Raw genomic sequence first — 17,708 nt, forward strand, 5'->3', positions numbered from 1 at the left:
TTAGGGCCCGTTCACACACTGGCGACCTCTTAGGACTTAGAGCTTTCAAATCTCTTACGACGAGAAAACACTAGAGCCTGCATTACAGAGAGCTTCCAACTGCTCAATCGGGGTCCCGTGTTTTACTGAACGCGTTGCAGACTATCAGCGTTTTTGCCCCAACCTGCGATGTTGGGCAAAAGCGCTGATCGTCTGCAAACGTTTCGGCCTTTTTGCCTGCTATCAATCTCCGCAGGAGGGATTTGACATTCAATTGCAAACGCTCCCGATGGTTTCAGTTGCACCCTCTTCACAATCTAGGCTCTGTAGACAAGACACACTCGCACGCTTGCGCCATCTATGTGGTGACCCTGGAACGACATTTCATTAGAGCGAAGGTTTTGCGGTATTTGCGAGGTCAAGTGCACGTACTACGCGAAAAAAAAAAGGAAATATACGGGACTGCTTAGTGTCTACGGTTGTACGACAGGTGCCGCCAGGGTGCAGTGTGTTCTCTCGTCTCAAGATATCTTAAGAGGTTTCAAGGCATACAGCCTTATGAACCCGCAAGTGTGTGAACGGGCCTTTACACCGCTTGCGTTTGAGCGAGGGTTGGGCTGTGTGAAGACGCATTGGGATCCTCCAATTGACTGTGTCAAGGAAGTTCTGTTACCGCTTACGTTCGACTGTGGACACTGCTACGTGGGCCAGACGGGTCGGTGGGTGTATGACCGCCTCTTAGGACACAAGGGAAGCGCGACAAATTTATCTCTATCATCAGAACTAGCAAAACATATTGCTGAATGTAATGCGCGCTCGCCATTATGCTGAGAAACTTCAATCTTGAGTAAAGAAAGCGATTGGACCCCAGAAACTGCGTTAGCCAGCCGTCTATATTCTTGAACCAAAGCGTGAAACATCTTCATCTAAACCCTGAGACAAAGATAAATAAAATAATGCGCAAGAGGTCTAGGGCTTTTCGGTGTAAGGCTTTTCGGTGTGGGACTTTTCGGTGCACGGACGTTTCAGTGCACGGACTTTTTGGTGCACGGACTTTTCGGTGTGGGGATTTTCGGTGCGCTAACATTTCGGTGGACGGACATTTCGGTGCATGGGAAATCAAAATCACGAGTTTTTTTTTTTTTTTTTTCTAAACGTAATACGCACTATTTTAGCTGAAAGTTATTTTTTTTTTTTGCACTTTACCGTTTTTAGACTTGGTCATTTATTTACGGCCACTCATTGATATACCACCTAAATTACTTTGTTAGGCGCAGTACCATCCTGCGTGAGGATTGGAGGCGTTAGACGTTATGCTTCGTTTGTCGGTGTCTTTCCCAACGTGCACACTAGTCACATCAAGTGTCTCGAGTAGTTTTCAACAATCTCAAGCTTCTTGCTGTTGGAGCCTTTCCTACACACGTTACCAATAATAAAACCCACATCTTTACAGAAGGCGTCGAGAACGCCTGTACCGACCCAAAGCGTACATACTACGTGATGCGTCTAGTAACGTTGGAAAAGAGACACCGGTGAAATAAACATAACGTCCAACGTACCCAGTCCTCCCACAGGATGGTGCCGCGCCTAACAAAGTCACTTATATCGTATATGAGAAAGTGACCTAAATAGATGATCAAGCCTACGAATTTATAAAATGCCAAAAAATCACTTCTGCCTAAATTAATGCTTCTTACCTTAAACAAAATCTCAAGATTTTGAATGATTGTGCACCGAAATGTCTATGCACCGAAAAGTTCGTACACAGAAATGTCCGTGAACCGAAAAGTCCGTGCACCGAAAAGACCACACCGAAATGCCCTACACCGAAACATCCTACACCGTAACGGCCGGATCCCATGCACAAGACGTCGTCTAGTCCGTTATATTATTTCTCCTTGACTCGGTGCTTAGATTCTGATGTTTCCTGACCAGCTCGACTGCATACTTTAGCTCCTTGAGAGAAAAAAATAATTCTTTTGAGTCTTGTGTTATTGTTTTGTGTTGTTGGTGGCGTCGAGGAGTGGGCGGTACGGGGGGGGGGGAGGGGGGGGGGGAGAGGTTGGTGTATGTCGCTCCGCTTCTCTCGTGGTCGCTTAGCTGCCTGTGTCTGGTGTTGGTGCGGTGCCTAGGTTGGAGGTCAGTCTCTCTGGGCTGAGTTCTGTCAAATCTTTGCAGTGGTATGTCTTTTGTCTTCCCTTTCTTTCTCTCCGTGTGGACGGCTATAGATTGCTGTTCTCTTGCGAATAAATTCAGCTGCGTTCAAGTCTTTGTGTCGTCTTGTCGCTTATTTAATTTACTCAGAATCTCGGGGTTTAGAATATGGTGTTTCCTAACCAGATGTCGCCTGTGCACGTTGGCTTCTTTTATCTGCATCTTTAATTTGCGTCCACCCGAAACACTGCCTCCAGCGAACTGACCGCCAGTTTGCTCCTCCGTCCCGAACCACACATCTTCCTTGTTTTCTTTTCTTATCGGTATTAGGTATCATAAAAAAAAAAATCGTTCTGGTACTATTACAAGATATCCGTATTGAGACCGGAGCGCTAAAACGAGCCACTAGATTTATTATGCCATATAATAGTTTGGTGTGACTGATTTAATGTGTTAGGCCGCGATGTTTCGCGTCTTTGCGTTCAAGGCTAGGTGGAGCATGCTGCCGTCAGTTATAGAGGGCACTGCCGTTAGCATCCATCCATCCATCAATTCAATCAAAATGTACATCCAAAATTTAGATGCGCGATCGCTTACTCTATCTAATTCCGTACTTTCGTACTATAGCGTGGTGCTATTTTTATTTTTTAGTTTTTGCTTACGATATCTTGATGTCCAGACGGAGGGTACGCCTTTGAGAAGACGACGCGCATCCTCCCAAGATAGCAGGAATTTCAACGGATTTTACCTAGAGGCGAAGGCCAGCGTTGTATTCTGGCCAATTCCTTGACTGTTTTTCGACTTTCATCCGTTTATGAAAGTGCGGAGGTTTATCCTAGTCTTGTTCGAAATGAACATGTGCCCTGAAAGCAATTTGTTTCTGTGTTAGAGCTGCTCATATTTCCGTACTCTGTGCATTTTGTTGTGGACATACTAAAAAATTAATCGGTCATATTTTTCATCCTAATATTATAGTAGATTAAGTGTTGTTTGACATGTTTTATGTGGAGTTAATGCTTTCGGAAGATGAAGCGAAATATCTGTTTCATAATTAGCAGCCGCTTAGATTCAAACGCAGTTTCGCTGAAGTGGCTAACGTTTTTTCTTGAGTTCTATATATTTGTCCAAACACACATGTAATCTATACTCATGGACAAGTTAGAAATAGAAAACGAGCTTCTCCCGCAAATACTGCGCTCTTTGCCTTTTAGCAAAACAATCGCAGGAGAGGAGGCGAGTTCCACCTAGCCTGCTTTCTAGCGCTTTCTCAAGGAAAGCGGAAAAAGTTCTGTGCGGAACTCTAAACCTGTCACCAACTATAGGTCACAAATCCGACACGCCATCACTTACTGCGCTCCGAGGTAATCTCGTTATGTAGATCTGGTTCTGTTGAATGTAGTTCACAGCTGCGGACACGGAGAACCAGACAGGCTTACCCCCCAAGGCACGCTTGTAGTCTGGAAACCTATCGAGGGTAGACATCTGCAACGAAACAAATGCAATTAATGTAGTCTAACAAGACATAACTCTACGCGCATTCACATGCGCGCGCGCAAACATACAAGCACACACATTCACAAGCAAGAACGCACATATACGCAATTTCCATTCAGAGATTTTGGAAGGGTCTTTGTGGTCCGTCATAGCTTTTTAGAGTCATGTGGAGACTGTCACGATCATTTTTGAAAAGTACGTGGCGCATGAATCTAATTTTAACTGGTCTGCGGGAGAGACAACATCAGCTTCCAGGACATGTGCGTCGGGGAAGCCGTTTCGTCGTTTTGCGACGGGCAGTCGCAACGGACGGTTGCTCAGCACCGGTTTCCCGTCCCACGCGTGGGATGTTTCTTATAAAATACCTCAGTCTGCAAATAAGGAACAAGGCATTGCAGTGCCCGGTTTCCTGCACCTATTTGTCTGTCTGACTTTAGAGGCTTGTACAGAGAGTGAAAAATATGTCGGGGACGCCACCACGATGACGCGAAAGACAACAACGTGACCGTGCTCATGATTTAGTCAAGTCCAGCGTTGAATGGTTTGGCGTTCATGGTTTTTGCTAAACGTCTTGCTGAGGGTGCACCCGCTTGGTTTTAAGGGTTGAACTGCCGTACGTCCCAGGAGTTTACTCGGCGACATTGGGAGTTCCTCGACAGATATTTTGGCGACAAAGGACTCGGTCGCCGCTATTTGGTCTAGTCGTTTCTCTCTACAACTGCTTGCACCCAGGTTTGAGAACACGTTGGTTCTTACCGTCTTTCTGAGTTTCAACATGCTAGTAAAATTCAATTTCTAAAATAAACTTTATATTACACTCTAAACAACTGCATGTTCGGTGTATGGTTCTCAAATATTTAGGCGTCTAAGGATTTGAATGGCTGAAGGGTCATAAGTGACTGTAAACGGTTGAAGGGTCTGAAGAGTTTGAAGGATTGAAGGGGTCTGATGGTCTGAAGGGGCTCGAAGGACTGAGAGGGCTCTATAACACATCAGAACCTATTTTTGATGAGGAATTGCCAACGCGTGGCCCGGGAATACCCCAAAACCTACTCCGAAGGCAGAAAGCTCGACGAAGCGCAACATCAAGCTCAGTTATTTCTACTAAACGACGTAACTCGACCCACTCGTACTGGTAACTCCGCGCAGCGGGACACAAACCGAGGCTTAACTTTCTACAAAAGGTACGGTTCATCTGACGTGGGACTATACGGAGGAGAACCTAGGTAACGATCAGAATATAATATCCGTTTCGATACCCCGGACCACAAATTTTATAGCAAAGAAAACTAGTTTTCTTTCTTATAATTATTCCATAACAATACTGTCCTAGCCGAAGTGACTTCCTATAAATACCTCGGTGTAATCATTTCAAACGATCTGCCGTGGAACACCCATATTAAGTACATTGTTCACAAGACATTAAATAAGCTCTGGTTTCTCCGGCAAAATTTAAAGCAAACCTGATAAGATGTGCAATCAACAGCCTATAAAACGTTTGTTCTGCCTATGTGTGTCCGTCGTCTGGGACCTGTTTACTAAAACCAACATAAACTTACTTGAATCCAATCAGAGAAAAGACTTGCATTTCATATACAACAAATTTAAGAGACAATACCCGGTTTCCCAACTATATGTGTACTCCAGCATTAGCCCATTAACCCATAGATGCATGTTTCGAATATTGAACTTTTTGCTCAACCTACTAAATAACCGATTTAATATAGACGCCTATACATATATTTCACCTGCTCTTCATAATTACTCCACACAAAATTTCCATTGTAGATCATTACAAGAATAGAGCTGTAGGGTTGAAGTATTTAAGTTCTCATTTTTCCCAAGGACCATTCATGATTGGAATGCCCTATTCAGTCATATATAAGAAATGCTTCATCTGAGTCATCACTTATTGCTAACCTCCGCAGTTTCTGTAACTACTGCGACTGACGGTACTTCTTGTAGGTTTTTTGTTGTTGTTTGCTTTTTGCTTTAATTTTTATTCAATACTGTATAATGATGTCATTGATTGCCTTATTCAAGTGTGCTAAAATGACCAGAAATGTATGCCTTTATACAACATTATGTACCCCCTCCATCCACATCTCCCGAAGGAGATAGCAGTATCAATAAATAAAAGAGGAAACCATAAGCCCCGACAAAACGTTATTACAGACTGAAAAAAATGCCAGGAACCATCACCTAAACTGAGCATTCACAACCCGAACAAATGGGGAAAGGAAATTTTCAAAAAGACCGTGTAACACACAATCTGTATCAATACGACTCCTGGGGCCGCTTGCTAGAAAGTTTTGACTCAAGTCTTGGCTCAAGTCTTGACTCAGGCGCCTGGCGGTCTCGACTGAGACCGTGACTGAGACCAAGACGGATCCAGCACGGTCTCCGGCGCGGTCTTGACTCAAGTCCGGGCTTGAGTCTGGCACCCAGACCGCCAAGAACGGAGTGAGCAGTACCTAAAGAGGGAATCTAGAGAAAACTGAAGAAATACCGGAGGGAACAGAGGGTGCGTTCCAAATCTACTCGAATGGATCCGAGTTACCCTGGCAGATCATGTCACGTGACAACAAAAATCGAGTAATGCCGGACGCGGGTAGGTTTTCGATCGCAAAGGTACAAAACCTTTACCCTAGAGTGAGACCGAGTAAATTTTGGAACACGGCCAAAGATTCCGGACGTGGAAGTGACGAGTTGTGACCTCCTGTCCAATAAGAAAGCGCCGGCGACGCGAGGCGGCAAGCGAGAGATCGTCTGCTTCTGCTACGCTGCGATCGCTTTGGGCAAAGAGAAACGACGATACTCGCAAAACTGCGGCACATGTCTCGTACATACCGTGGTTCTGTGCAAAATATAAGAAAGAAAAAAAAAAACGTCAGCGATGCGCGGTTTTGGGTAGAGTTTAGTGCTCACCAACGCTGTCATATTGCTTCGTACGCTATCGTCTGTCACCACCGTCGTCGACGTCCAGTGCGTACGCCGAATAAAGTTGCCTACAGAAATGCCTGCGTGTCCTTAGACGCCCAATTTTTTAAGAAAAAGAATTGCGCTGGGCGTATTTTCTCGGAAACATTTGCAATAAAAGTTGATAATTATGTTTCGATCGTTAAGTTAGCAGACGACCGTCTGAGTTTGCCGCACGCAGACATGGATGTCGCCGGTTCATCACGGATGCCTCCCAAGGTAAAGAAATCAAATTGGTCCGAAGATGATAATTTTCAATTGGTTTACGAAATCGAGAAACGGAAACGTATAATTAAGAACAAATTTAACAACAATATTACAAAAGCTGCTAAAAGAAAAGCGTGGCAGGAGATCGCATCCGTGATGAATTCGCGGCATCCATCAACGCTGCGCACTGTGCCGCAACTCAAAAAGCAGTGGCAAAACCTCAAATCTCGCAGTCGCGCTGAACTGACCCTATCGAAGAGAGCAGACTCCACGACCGGTGAGTTTACTATACATGTTTTTACTGCACATAAAAATGAAGCACACATTCTGTGTGCTAAGAAGTTTTTTTCCACTCTTCATTTTCTTGGCTAAATTATAGAAGCAATCGAGATATAAAGCTATTAATCAAATCAAAACAATGAATGTGCCTGCTGCAATCAGACAAAATTTAATGCTCAAACAAAATATAAAGAGAACCTTGTCTTCCACAGGCGCAGGGCGCAACGACCACACGCCGACACCGCTGGCTGAGGCTGTGCTGGCGGTCATCGGTTCCACAAGCCCCAACCTTCTGGGTATCGAAGGAGGCATAGACACCGACGAGTGAGCTGTCGTTACTGTTATTTGTACGAAGTCTAGCCTTTCGAGATTCACACTATTGGGGGTTCTACAAGCAAAGCTAATGTTGTATTCATAGTCATATCTGAAGTTCGCAAGTACTAAATACTGGGCCACTCAAAGAAATGTTCTGGTGTGTTCTCTCCAGAGCAAGAAAGAACCGTGCACATCCAAGAACTCTAAAACTTTGAGCCATGTTACTTGATGTTAAAGTCGAGCTAGGCATGTCAATGAAAGACCACTGCGCTCATCAATGATGATAATAAAAATAATATAAACAATAATAATAATAGTAATTATTGGATTAGGAGAGCCACGGCATTACAGAAAGGCAGCAGCCCGTGCAAGGTACGCCCGCAACGCCACATCTTGTGATGGGGATTATGTGATGATGTAAGATCACGACCTAATCTTGTGAGATGCAAGATTAAAATGATGATGATTATGAGCCGACATGTACATGGGGAGGACGACGCAGTCTTCTGAACATTGCAAGCGCCGTTGGCCGAGTCTTGAAAGTTTGGGAAAGAAAAATGATAGCAGACTTAGGCTGGTACACTGCTGAAATGGTAGAAGGTATAACTTAAAAAGGTATCATGCAATGCGAACAAGACAAAGGGGATTGTGTTTCCACTACACTAACATTACAAAATACATTATACTCTCATGATTTCAAACTCCAGGAAGCCATGAATTTTGTTTGATTTATCAGAAATTTATCTAAATAATGATGCGAGATAAAAATATGATTCGCCTTATGAGTGGCTTCACATACACAGAAGATATTTCATGCTTTCCTTTACATAGGCCTACTGATCATAACCAGGTATGCTACACATAAAACATTCGTGAAATCTAAGACAGAAGTTTATTTATCCCTCAAAAATGTTCATTGTTGTGGCCTGTTCAAACACCACATGACAACTCAAAACAAAATTCAGTCTGTTCATCGGGTCAAGAAGTTGTCTAGTGTGAACTATTAAACGGGGGACACGTGAAGAATAAAAGCGGGCACTGCGCCACAGTTTTCATAGCAACTTGTGAGGACGTTCAACTTGCCCATGCTATGCCACTTAAATTCAATGCCGTTGTCCTGTAATTCATATTTTTTGTTCTTGCAGCCCTTTTGTTTAGTACACTTCTTTCCGAGCATCGGTGCACTGCAGAGGGAACACCCATGGATCTGTTGCTTCTCCGCAATGTGCCAGTGCTCGGTGTATGCCATGCTACCAGATCACAGCGTCTGCGCAAGTTGCTGTAGAAATTTCCGCATGAGCCCCGTTGAGTGCGCTTATCACCGAGCGCCGGTGCATTGCGGAGAAGCAACAGCTCCATCGGTGTTCCCACTGCAGTGTACCGGTGCTCAGAAAGAAGCACACTCAACAAAAAGGCTGCAAGAACAAAAAATATGAATTACAGGAAAACGGCATTCGGTTTAAGTGGCATATGGATACACTAAGAACATAGCGAGACAACCAAACTTAGGAAATTTGTTTGAATTAACCAGAAGTATAATATCCGAGTTTGAATTATCTTAAGACTACCGTATACAGGCTAGACTTTTATGAAGTCACTCCAAACTATGACAAACAGCAAAACAAATATATTGTTTTATGTTGAAAACTCTACAGCTACGTAGACCCAAAGGTCGCAAACACAAAGCTAGGACCTCATTTGCTCCAGGTCCGTTGTATTGAGATGGCAAGTCAAATGATTGAAGGCACAAAGCTGAGACAGTCTGTTACATAAACATATTTGTGCGAGATTAGTGCTCTGAAATCTTGCTCATTTTGTAGGTAGCATTCACTGTCACAGCTGAGTTCGCTGCTGCTGAGCATATGCTTACGTCAAGCTTTTGCAACACTTCCAACATGCACATGGCATACCATGAAGAATGTCTTCTCTGGAATAAAACCACCCTGAAAGTGTGAACAGTATTGATAAATAAAAGAAATCAGAAGTAATCCTGAGCAACCAGTTCAAATATGGTGTACAATGAGTACAATTTATTAAGCACCGACCAGTAGACACTACCACTAAATTTGGAATCACTCTGAGCACATCTGCTACTCAACGCAGTAGTCTTTTTGACATAAAACTGAGTTGTAGGGACAAGCAACCAGAAATATGTGGCCGGCATCAACACTGCACACTAGATCTGCATGAAGCCAGCTGATTTCACAACTAATAGCCGCAACACCCAATATCGGGCTTGACCTGCACACTGTAGACTGGCTCTACTAAAGCCCACATACTTTTACAAATAATAGCAGCAACGGCCAAGAGCTGAGGAGTCGAGCAAGATCCACATGCACACAAAAAGCATGAATGAAATACAAATAAGAGTGTTCTCAAATTGTGTGCAAGGGTGACAAGACTGACATTCTCGCGTATTTTCCTTAGGGCCAGCACAGCACCAGTCAGCGTGCAGCCAACCACCAACGAGGTGGGAGAAGGGGACCTCATCTATGAGGTCGACGTGGACCGCGGTGTCGCCTTGCTCGAGGTGCCGCAATCCGATGACACCCAAGACTACGAGGCACCCGTGGAGCTTGGTGCAGCAGCTGCGCTGCTACGTCGGGAGGGGCCTCCTCCTGTGGCAGGGGGACCGCCTGAGGCAGCAGCTGCTGTTGAGGGGCGACCGGCACCACTGGGCCGGCGGGGACCACCTCGTCCACTACCGGTCTGGAGGCCCAGCACACCACCCGCAGGCTCGGCAGCCAGCACACAGGCTGCAGACAAACAGTTTTATAGAGACATCCTGGAGCAACAACACGAGAACATAAAGTTAGAATGGCAGTGCCTCCTTGCCAAACTGAAGGCGACGAAAGAGCAGGCAAGGGCATCGGAAGAGCAGGCAAGGGCAGCAAGGGCAGCCTGCGAGGCTGTCGAAATGATGAAAAAGGCAGCAAACTTCTATATTGAACAGGAGAAAAAATGTTCACGTTACTTAGGAAGGCCCTACAACAAGGCCCTCAAAGGGGAGAGAAGCCTTCAGTTTGGAAAAGAGGCATTGCCGTTTTAGCTTTACTTTGTATATACAATAAACAGTTTTTTTTGGTTAGTTCTCTTCAATGTCTCTTTGGTTCCAAGTATGCAAAACAATTGCACTGCATAATGTATTTCATTTAGCAACCTGCAAAACTAAAGGAATGATGGCATCACAAAAAAATGCAACGACTTTTACACACTCAGCCAAGTAAAAGAGAAAGTCATTACTGTAATAAACACGTGTAAGGACCACACCCGCAAAAAAAATGTTTGCTTTGCGCACCAATGCATTTGTACAGGCCTGAGCGATGTCACCGCTGACGTGGCATGCAGCCAGCATCAAAGCTTTTTTTTCCTTTGGAATCCTTACAATCATCTCCCTTCTTGCTGCTTTTTGTGGAAGTTGCTTAAGGCACATTCAGCCAAGACACCTTACTATTCATCTCCCTTTTTATGTTTGAGCAACATTCATCTATGATCCACTGACGTCAAAGCCAAGTGGGAACGACAACGAAAGAAAGTACAAACGGCAGGTCCAAAAGGGAAGCGCAGCAGCGTAAAGGCCCATATACACAGTTTCGTTTCAGTGCGTTTGACTGCACTGTATCGAAAAGTATCCACAACTCCTTGGGCTGCCTGTGGTTCATATAAAACGAAGCAACTAACTTGCTTATCAGACGGCAAACGAACGGGGGCCCCGCACCATGCTGGTGATTGACTTCCCACCATATGAAAGCACTTACCAAGGCATAGGATTCCACAAATTGCCCAAACATGCACTGATGTGCACCATATTTCTACAAAACAGCCTGGTTTTTGGCATGTGAACTTGAAAAACTGTGCCAAACTGACGATGACGACATTCAACCAGCACGTACGGGATATTTCGGCGTTGGTAAAGTGATCTACGAGCAGAAAGTTCCAATATGCCACCGACAAAGTTTTGATGCGAAAGGCTATTGTGTCGGAAGAACAAATTTCTGGAATCCCACATTTATTTGACCAGCGGTTCTAGACACCACTCATAGTAAAGTTATGAGTTAGTGAAGTACTGGTAAACAACGCAAGGATTCATATGTCATGGACCGCAAAGGCCGATGTCTCCGTGGCAGCGTTTCAGCGAGCATGCATTTGGGGGCCACTACCGACTGATCATTGCCTGGCCGAGCTCGCGGCGAGGCATGCTTCCCGTACTCGGCGAGGAGGCCCCGAAGGTGCCCTCAAAACATGGAAACTACATCATGAGGATAAAGGAAAAGGGCATCGTTACCACGAACGGGCAAGGCTGATGCAAAGAGTGTGGGAACATAAATGTTAAAAAGTGCCGTGAATGTACCGCCACGAAGAGTCCTGCCAACTGTGCAGCCGCAACCCTCCTCTGCCACTCGGGCTTTCTTTTCTTTGACGGTTACCCTGTTGCGGGGCGACTCAATGAAACTATCGCAGCGATACATAGCAAGTGCTACAGCTGAATCAGGCGCATTTTACCATCGCTCTCGCTGCAAATGGCCGTCGCCTCAACCACCAGTATACAGTCGACTACAGACACGATGGTAGTAATCACATTCTGCTTGTACAGTGACGTCGAAAAGAAATAGGGGGGTGGGGGGGGGGGGGGAGACTGCCCCCCGACAGGTAAGAAATTTAATGAAAAAGATATGGGGGAGGGGCGCAAAATTGCCCTTCCCCCCCCCCCTTCACAATCTGCTGAATGGTTCTGACGTCTCTGTGCTTGTACCCACCCATTTGTTCTGACAAAATTTTTTACTTCAGTTTCCTATTCGAAAGTTTCTTGCAATAGCCACAGTTTCAATAGATTGTTCATGGTGACTGTTGTGTGTAGAGTGGTGGCACCATCTGGGACACGGATCGCAATCCTAGAAGATTGCGCCACGCCGCGGCAAAAATGCGAAGCACGCAGTCAACGGCCAACGCCAGCAAGTGAACCTATCATGTCTTCATTACGTAGCCTTTGTATCTTGAGTCAATAAACAGTTCATGTTATCCGGTCATCATCTACTGGCCAGGATCTTCCATGTGGTGATGAGGATAAGATTGCATAGAGACTGCCGCACTCTACGGCCCCACATCGGAAAGTACAAGTGAGGCACAAGATTTGTGAACATGGCCCTTTGTTTGGGGACCCTCCTTGCACCCTCGACAAGAAATGGCGACCCTGGGACAGATAGAAGAATTCAACCCTGCGTTTCCGGGGAAGTGGGACGCCTACGAGGCAAGGTTGAACTTCCACCTCGAGGCAAACGATATCACCAACCCAACCAGAAAACATGCTGTTTTTCTTTTTAGCGTTTGCGGAGCTGCCACTTTTGACTTAGTACAGTCACTACTCGCGTTGGCAACTCCCAAAACGAAGACCTTCAGCCAATCGTCGGAGATTGTACGCCAGAATGCCTTTACCGGCGGAATCAAGGTCCCGAGAAGTCTGTGGCATTGTTCATTGTGGAACTACGGCGGTTGTCACAAAATTGCAACTTTCAAAATCTCACGGAAACACTGTGAGATCGACTCGTGTGTGACCTGAGGGATGAAACTCTTGAAGCTCGACTCTTCGCAAAAAAAAAAAAAAGCTCTCGTTCAAGATCGCTCAGGAAGAAGTGCTGGCAGCTGAAGCGGCGGCTCAAAGCACCCACAATGTGAGGGGAGGAGAACCAGCTGTGGCAACCGCCGTTGTTATACGTCAGGACTAAGAGGAAGGAGAAAACACGCTTAGGCAACCGACAAGGGAACAGTATACCAAGGGAAAACAAAGCCTTGCAATAGGTGCGGAGGAGCTCACGCACGGGAGTGTTGTCAATTTAAGGATGCCCAGTGTCACTTATGCAGAAAAATCGGCCGCATCGACTGTGTGTGTCGCATGAAACAATGAGCGCAGAGCGGGCCATGGGAACAAGAGGATCCAAAACCACGGCGAACGTTCTGAACTTGGACACACAATCTGATGATGTGTACGGTACTAACCAACTGGCCCCGCCACAGGCATCGCAGACACGTAAGCACCGGACGTCGGCAATAATGGAAGTTGACTCGGGGTCAGAGTTATCGATCATCCCAGAACAAACAAATGAGGTCATGAAGATGCTGTACCGGGTGAGCCATTTCAATCGCAAGTCAGATTTCCATTGCAATACGGTGAAGATCAAGGGGGTGTATAACGTCCATGTCAAGCACGGTAGTTTTGAAGGAGACCTGAAACTGTAATAGCACAGGGACAGTGGACAACCCTCCTTGGCAAGGACTGGTTTAAACCATTGGGAATCAGGCTGCTAGGGGTAAATAAGGTCACAGGGCTGTCTATTGAAGGTGTGCTTGCAAAGTATGATGGCGTTTTTGGGTAAAAGATTGGGAAGTTTGAGGGACCCCCAGTATGCTTCACGTTGACTTTAGAATGATGCCAATCCGCATGAAACCCTGGCAAATGCCCTTCGCACTCAAGCTTAAAATTGACGCTGAACATGATTGCCTTATTGAACAAGGCATTTTGGAGCCGGTCACGCAACCAAAGTGGGAGACCCCAATTGTGACGCCTATGAAGGCATCTGGCGACATCAGAATATGCGGCGCCTACAAGTGCACTTTCAACAAGGCACTGGCTCAACACCCGTACCCGATCCCCATAATACAGCACCTCCTGGCATCACTCTCGGGGGAGAGGCTGTTTGCAAAACTGGATTTGGCAGAAGCTTACCAGCAGCTGGTGGTTGATGAAGAAGCGGCGGAGGCACAAACAATCACAACCCCTCGAGGAGCATTTCGAGTAAAGCGGTTACGGTTTGGAGTAAATGTTGCTCTTGGGTTCTTTCAGAGCTTCATGGACAACCTCCTGAAAAGAATCACCGGGGTTGTGTCATAAATCGATAATGTTCTAATTGCTGCAAGCAAGAAAGAAGAGTTGTCAGGCCACCTCGAGGAAGTCCTGCACCGTCTTGCTGATGCTGGACTCAGGGTAAAAAGTGAAAAGTGCCATTGTGAAGTGTCGCAGCTCGAGTTCCTGGGATTTTTTATTGACGAGACGCGTGTGCACCCAACAAAAGAAAAGGTGAAGGCGATTCATGAGGCACCAGTACCAACAAGCAAACAGGAGCTACAGGCTTTCCTAAGACTACTAAACTTCTATCGCACTTGTCTACGAAAAAGGCAGCGGTGGCCGAGCCACTACGTCAGCTACTTGACAAAGAGGCACGGTGGGAGTGGACGCCTCTTCACGAACAAGTTTTCAACGAACGCAAGCAGCCGCTGTCCTCAGCAAGTGTGCTGCACCATTATGATAAAAAAAGCTCTTTGTGCTCACTTGTGATGCCTCGCCATAAGACATACATTAAAGCTGTACTTGGCAGTCGACCGGAAGATGACAAAGGGGTCCCCGTCGCATTTTACTCCCGCACATTGACATCTACTAAGCCAAACTGTGCTCAAATCAACAAAGAAGCCTTTGCAGTGCCGGCAAGCGTAAAGAAGTTCCATGACTACGCGTATTGCCTTCGAGATCATAACACCACAAACCACCTTTGGGACTTTTCACACCTGCAAAGCAAATGCCATACATCTTGTGTCCACGACTGTTGTGCGTTGGACGATCCTACAGAATGCTTATAACTACAGTTTGGATCATTGACCTGGGAAGGACATACAACAAGCTGATGCATTTAGTCGCCTCTCACTTACCGTTCCAGAGTTTGTGGTGCCACCTCCTCTGGAAGTTTTGTTTCTGGAGATCACATCCAATCCAACGCTCCACGCCAAGGACGTCGCACAAATGACTGCAAAGAACACCGTTTGAAGGGTTCACAACTGAGCTGTGAAGGGTTAGCTGCCAGGAGGCCTTGAGGCAAATTTCCAGCCATTCGAGGTTCGACAACATGAGCTGCCGGTTCACAAAGGATGTATACTTAGGGGGAACAGGGTCGTAATTCCCCCAGAAGGCAGGAAGGTGTTGCTGGAGGCCCTCCATGTCGGACATCCTGGCATCGTCCAAATGAAGGCTCTGGCTCGCACCTATGTGTGGTGGCCCAAAATGGACAGAAACATAGAAGAGCATGTGATCAAGTGCATGGCATGCCAAGAGTGTCGACCTGCACCTCCTCGTGCCTCAGTAGACGCATAGAATGCAACTCCAGCACCGTGGTCTCGGATGACGGGGCTCACTTCACCTCCGAAGAATTCCACACATTCTTGAGAGCCGGTCTCATCAGACACATCACGTCAGCACCCTTCCACCCGTCAACTAACGGACAAGCAGAGCGCATGGTGCACACAACGAAAGATTGGCTACAGCGTATTGTAAAAGGGAACATGACGGCAGCATCTGGCCAGTTTTCTGCTACAGCAGCATGTAACACCATGCATGATGACAGGCAAGAGCCCAGTGTATATGCTGATGAACAGGAGGTTGAAGACGATACTTGACCGACTGCACCCGGACCTGACTGAGAGCATGAGGAAGGGAGCTGATGAGAATTCCAGCGAAGGAGCCCAACCGAAGTCACGAATGTTTCGAACAGAACACCCAGTATTCATATGCAGCTACAGCAGTGGCCCTTCATGGATACTGGCGACAGTGGCTGAAATGACGGGTCCAGTTTCCTACAAAACCCACACCTAGGAGGGCATTATCATGCGACGTTCTGTTGACGAAGTGTGTAGGAGCGGTGCATTGAGAGTTGCAACAGACAGCATCAGCCACGGAGAGCGGCAAGCTGCTCGTCCTGAACCACCTGAGCACCCGGATACAGGCAGCGCAGTGCACACGTCGGTGATGGGCCCAGTGCAAGATGTGGATGAGGCCAGACAGAAGAGATCAGACGGGGCTCGAGCTCTTCGAGAAGGAGTTCACTTAGGGCGAAGGAGTGTTGTGTATTGAGTGGTGGTACCATCTGGAAACAGATGCCAAACCTAGAAGACCATGCCACACCGCGGGAACATTGCAAAGCATGCAGTCAACGGCCTACAGCAGCCAGCAAACTTGTCACGTCGTCATGTAGCCTAATAAATAGTTAATGTTATCTTGTCGTCATCTACCGGCCAGGATCTAACAGTGACTATACTTGAAGTGTACTGAAAACATTTTGTTGGTTACGGCCTCATTATTTCAAGCACAGTATGATCAGACCGTTTAAAAATTGTTGGCCCTGAGATATTCGTAGACAGCATGATTAGTACTTGTACCTAACTAATTCAAAAACAACCCTTACCTCTAACCTTTACTTTTTCTCCAGTTTTCTGTGAACCTGGTTGTATGCGCACTCCGCTGGCGTGTCTACCCAGCGGTAGGGCACGATCAATCACGGCCATCGTAGCCGATCGCCATCCGCGATGACGAGCCTGTTTGAAGTTCCTCCTCCGAAGTTGTCTCTGATACAGCTCTGCGATAGCGTGTGGAGATCATGGGTGCTTCCTTGCCACTTGGCGACCACCTCACGATCTGTGAACATATGCCGACCACCAAGAGGACTACCTACTTGTCCGGCGTTGGTTCCGAGGAGCTCCGCTGCTGGTGACCACCTTAAGTGAAAAAATATGTCTGAGATTCGTTCACGACAGACAATAAAAATGCTACAAATTCAAATACATATAGCCGCGCCATAACAATTCCTAGCGAAGGTTCATAAACCCTGCTATAACGAATTAAGCTACTCGCTATCTTCCAAAATTTTTTAGAACATGACGTCCGTCGGGAGTTGACGCTGACATTTTGAGAAACTGTTTGCTTTTCCGACTGTCTTAAAACACGAAACACATCATTTTACAAAGAAAGGATTGCCTCGGAACTGTACCTCGGCCAACTCCGTGATCTTCGGTGTCCTCGGGTTGAAAATCGTCTCAACAATAAAACTACGTACTACGTCTTGCTTTCCGTTCATTCTTGAATGGATGGCGCTGCATTTGTGTCAGGAACTGAACCGCAAAAATAAGTTATAATTATGCCAAACTTATTCAGATTTGCCTTTACGAAACAGTACAACTAAACAATGGTGTTATTGATATTATTTCTTACCTGAGCACTTGCATCGGGACATGGGTGACCAGTCAAGCTCACATGAAAACAAGCGATTACGAAACCACCAAACCGAAAACGAAACAGTCGTGGCAGGCTTTCCTGTCGAAGACGTCGATGGCGTAGAAACAGTCTAAACTCGCTTTAACGAAAGCATTTACCCGGTAAAAATGACTTGTAGCCGATGCGTAGTGGCTGTGGTAGCCACGTCGGACATTTTGTTTTCTTGTGTGGTCTCATCTTGAATGTCAGCTGAGACCCAGCGTAAGACGTC

The 17,708-nt window shown here is 46.2% G+C and overlaps 1 long non-coding RNA gene across 1 annotated transcript; it reads right to left on the reverse strand.

The window, feature by feature from the left end:
• Positions 1-16,760: 16,760 nt before the first annotated feature.
• Positions 16,761-17,232, reverse strand: LOC121838322. The gene is made up of 3 exons (XR_006078463.1): positions 17,214-17,232; positions 16,899-16,941; positions 16,761-16,802 (listed from the first exon to the last, which is right to left on the reverse strand). It is a non-coding gene; the product is annotated as an uncharacterized LOC121838322 (long non-coding RNA).
• Positions 17,233-17,708: the final 476 nt, after the last annotated feature.

Source organism: Ixodes scapularis, unplaced genomic scaffold (genome assembly GCF_016920785.2).
Source record: "Ixodes scapularis isolate PalLabHiFi unplaced genomic scaffold, ASM1692078v2 PGA_scaffold6__148_contigs__length_123643588, whole genome shotgun sequence".
NCBI classification, from domain to species: Eukaryota; Metazoa; Arthropoda; class Arachnida; order Ixodida; family Ixodidae; genus Ixodes; species Ixodes scapularis.